This window comes from Rattus norvegicus, chromosome 1, assembly GCF_036323735.1.
Source record: "Rattus norvegicus strain BN/NHsdMcwi chromosome 1, GRCr8, whole genome shotgun sequence".
Taxonomy (NCBI): Eukaryota; Metazoa; Chordata; class Mammalia; order Rodentia; family Muridae; genus Rattus; species Rattus norvegicus.
The window spans coordinates 15,240,741-15,245,567 of NC_086019.1; positions in this window are offsets into that span (position 1 = coordinate 15,240,741).

Consider the following 4,827-nt stretch of genomic DNA (forward strand, 5'->3'; position numbering starts at 1 on the left):
TATAGTCTTTAGGTAGTGGCTTAGTCCCTGGAAGCTCTGGTTGCTTGGCATTGTTGTACATATGGGGTCTCGAGCCCCTTCAAGCTCTTCCAGTTCTTTCTCTGATTCCTTCAACGGGGGTCCTATTCTCAGTTCAGTGGTTTGCTGCTGGCATTCGCCTCTGTATTTGCTGAATTCTGGCTGTGTCTCTCAGGAGCGATCTACATCTGGCTCCTGTCGGCCTGCACTTCTTTGCTTCATCCATCTTGTCTAATTGGATGGCTGTATATGTATGGGCCACATGTGGGGCAGGCTCCGAATGGGTGTTCCTTCTGCCTCTGTTTTAATCTTTGCCTCTCTATTCCCTGCCAAGGATATTCTTGGTCCCCTTTTAAAGAAGGAGTGAAGCATTCACATTTTGATCATCCGTCTTGAGTTTCATTTGTTCTGTGCATCTAGGGTAATTCAAGCATTTGGGCTAATAGCCACTTATCAATGAGTGCATACCATGTGTGTTTTTCTGTGATTGGGTTACCTCACTCAGGATGATATTTTCCAGTTCCAACCATTTGCCTACGAATTTTATAAGGTCATTGTTTTTGATAGCTGAGTAATATTCCATTGTGTAGATGTACCACAGTTTCTGTATCCATTCCTCTGTTGAAGGGCATCTGGGTTCTTTCCAGCTTCTGGCTATTATAAATAAGGCTGCGATGAACATAGTGGAACACGTGTCTTTTTTATATGTTGGGGCATCTTTTGGGTATATGCCCAAGAGAGGTATAGCTGGATCCTCAGGCAGTTCAATGTCCAATTTTCTGAGGAACCTCCAGACTGATTTCCAGAATGGTTTTACCAGTCTGCAATCCCACCAACAATGGAGGAGTGTTCCTCTTTCTCCGCATCCTCGCCAGCATCTGCTGTCACCTGAGTTTTTGATCTTAGCCATTCTCACTGGTGTGAGGTGAAATCTCAGGGTTGTTTTGATTTGCATTTCCCTTATGACTAAAGATGTTGAACATTTCTTTAGGTGTTTCTCAGCCATTCGGCATTCCTCAGCTGTGAATTCTTTGTTTAGCTCTGAACCCCATTTTTTAATAGGGTTATTTGTCTCCCTGCGGTCTAACTTCTTGAGTTCTTTGTATATTTTGGATATAAGTCCTCTATCTGTTGTAGGATTGGTAAAGATCTTTTCCCAATCTGTTGGTTGCCGTTTTGTCCTAACCACAGTGTCCTTTGCCTTACAGAAGCTTTGCAGTTTTATGAGATCCCATTTGTCGATTCTTGATCTTAGAGCATAAGCCATTGGTGTTTTGTTCAGGAAATTTTTTCCAGTGCCCATGTGTTCCAGATGCTTCCCTAGTTTTTCTTCTATTAGTTTGAGTGTATCTGGTTTGATGTGGAGGTCCTTGATCCACTTGGACTTAAGCTTTGTACAGGGTGATAAGCATGGATCGATCTGCATTCTTCTACATGTTGACCTTCAGTTGAACCAGCACCATTTGCTGAAAATGGATAGCACTCTTTTTAAGGTAGTTTGTACGTTGTAAGGACACACACACATACACACTAACACACACTCATACAATACACATATTCACACATATACATACACAATTCACAGGCACACACATGTACACACACATGCACACACATACGCGTATACTCACACACACATACACACATGCACACACGCATGCATGCACACACACATGCACACACTCACACATATACACACTCATACATACATATGCACACATGCACATACACATAGATACACATACACACACTCACATTCTCACACACGCACACAATCACACACATACATTCACACACACATTCACACATGCACACATACCTATACACACATGCACATGCATATACACACACACATATCACACATATGCACACACATTCACACACTCACACACACACCGGACTTCTATCTTTAGCACTATTCTCAAAGTAGATAATAAGAGAAATGGTATTCAATGTTAAGCCACCTAGATGGCACTAGATTTTCTCCAAATAAGCTGATTTGAGCCAAATTAAAAGTGAAAAAGGCAGGTTTATTTGGGAACAGATCCCAGGAAAACTCTCCAGCCTTGGGGGACAAGACTGGAAAAAGTTGTGGCAGGATATGGTAGGGAAGGTTTTTTTTATGGATCATAGGTGAAGGAAAATGATGTCTCTGCCACATGCTGGGCTTGTATGGTCAACTAAGGCTGGGGTTTGGGTGGCTAGCAACTTCAGGGGAGAAGGTTGCCACAGATGCCAGAAATGTCAGAAATGTGGAACTGGGCTTTTGGTGCCTTTTCTCTGTTTGGAGGCCAAGTGTGCAGGGGGATAGAGGAGGGTAGGGGGAGAGGGAGAGGGGGAGGGGGACGGAGAGGGGAGGGGAGGGGGAGGAGGAGAAGGAGAGAGGGAGAGGTAGGGAGAGAGGGAGAGAGAGGGAGAGGTAGGGAGAGGTAGGGAGAGAGGGAGGGAGTGGGGGAGAGAGAGGGAGGGAGAGGGAGAAGGGAGGGGGAGGAGTTTATAGGACTGCGTGCATGCGTACGTGAGTACGTGCATGCGTGCGTACGTGCGTGCGTGCTTGCGTGTTGGCAGACGGGCAAACCGGAAGCTAAAGAAGAGGTGGCTTAGCAGGTGCTTGCCAACAAGCCAGATGAGCGCTCTGAAACCCATATGGTAAAAGATGTGACTCTCGTACCTTTGACCACCGCTTGCATGCTTTGTGTCTTAGTTACTTTTCTATTGCTGGGATAAACCGCAGTGACCAAGACAACTTGTAGAAGGAAGAGTTTATTTCGGCTTATGCTCCCAGAAGGTCAGTGTCCATAGCGGCAAGGACAGAATGACAGCAGGTGACAGACATGGAGTTATCTGAAACTGCAAACACAAAGCAGATAGGGCAAACTAGCGATGGTGTGAGTGTTTACCTCTCAAAGGCCACTCCTAGTGACAAACTTCCTCCAGTAAGGTCGTACACACCTCCCTAACTGCCCAAAGGGATCAATATTCAAGTGGCTGAGACTATGGGAGGTATCACATTCAAACTACCACAATGTTGATTGATAGAAAATTGATAAAAATCTACTGCGGCATCTGCTATGAAAGATAACACAGCAAGGGGGTACCTGGTGGGCCCGTGCCAAGGTGCCTGGCTGAGAAATGACACCATGCAACAGATCTGGTATAAAGGGTTTATTTGAGGGAAGGGAGGGACCTTGGAGAAAGGGTAGGGGCAGACTAGTAGAAATGTAGACAGGCAGACAGATGAGTGATGAGGGCAGAGAAGCAGGGACAGAGAAGGACAGAAAGGGGAAGTGAGTGAGAGACAAGCCGTGAGAGCACACAGAGAGAACTGGGGTGCTGAGTAATCCTTTCATAGGCTGAGACACACTTGGTGTGGCAGGTGATGGTGGCAGGTAAGATGGGTGCTAAGTCCCTGGGAGGAACCTAGCAGAATTTGTAACCTCACAGTATCACTACACCATATAGTTAGTTCTATTCAGCTTTAGACATTTTTTCTTTTTGTTGTTGTCATAGTGCTTTCTATACCGTTCGTCAAGTGAAGACATCATGTAGAATTGTATAATGGGTTGATATTTTGGTAAAAATACATGCACATTACCTCTCCAGGATATATAAGATACACAAGAGTGTATTTTTAAAAAGTAATAAGTACTAATGGTTGTCCTTTTTGGCTAGTGGCGTAGTACATGACTTTTTGCCCTAATTCTCTGAAATATGCATTTATCATATTCACGATCGGAAATACACACTTTAAAAATACACATGAAAGTATTTTAAATGCATACACATTTTTATCAAGTCTTCAATGAAGTTTTTTTAGGCTTCATACAGAAGTACAAAGCCACATCTGCAAAGCTATCTGGCCTCTGACACAAAACGCCCTAGAGCAACTGGGTTGAGGTTTTACTCATAGAAGTCCTATCCTACTGCTTTTGGGAAAGACTCGTTTTTGTAAAAGGCAAAAATTGTTAGAATACCCTTTTTATAGAACCAAAATATATATCCATATTGTTGAATTTTTTCCTATTACCTGTTACATTATGAATGTCAGTATAATGCCTCAAGCATTAAAGGGACATACATAAAGACTTAATGAAATATATCTCCTCTGACATTATTGTAAAATTTTCAGACTTACTTTATGATCCAATGAAACCCTTAATTCCGTGCATTTTTTTCACTCACTGGGATTACTAGAGCAAAGATTAATCAGCTATTCGTGCTCATGTTTTCTAGCAATTAATACCCTTCTTAAAAGGCCTCTAGATATGGGTTGATAAGTAAAGAGACTGATATCATACTTTGTAATTTAATATTACTTAAACTGTGCTATCTTTTAAAAGAACCATGCAATATTCTGAGTCTATCCTAGCAGGAGGCCATGGTAGGAAGATTGAGAGGTAGAGACCAGCCTAGGCTATGTAGAACAATTCTGTATTAAAAACAGGGACAAAAATTAAGAGGCTGGACAGATGGCTCAGTGGTTTAGGAGCACTCTTCCATGGGACCTAGGTCTGTACCCACGGAGCAGTTCACAAACATCTGGAACGCTTGTTCTAGGAGATCTAACACCCACCTCTGGCCTTCACAGATGCCTAGCACATAAGTGGTCCCTGAACATAAATGCACTCAAAACCTCCTTACACACACACACACACACACACACACACACACACACACACCATACACACACACCACACACACACACCACACACACACACCACACACACACACACATACACACACACACACACATACACACACACACACACACACACACTTAATTTAAAAACTCATTAGGAATTTTGTGCT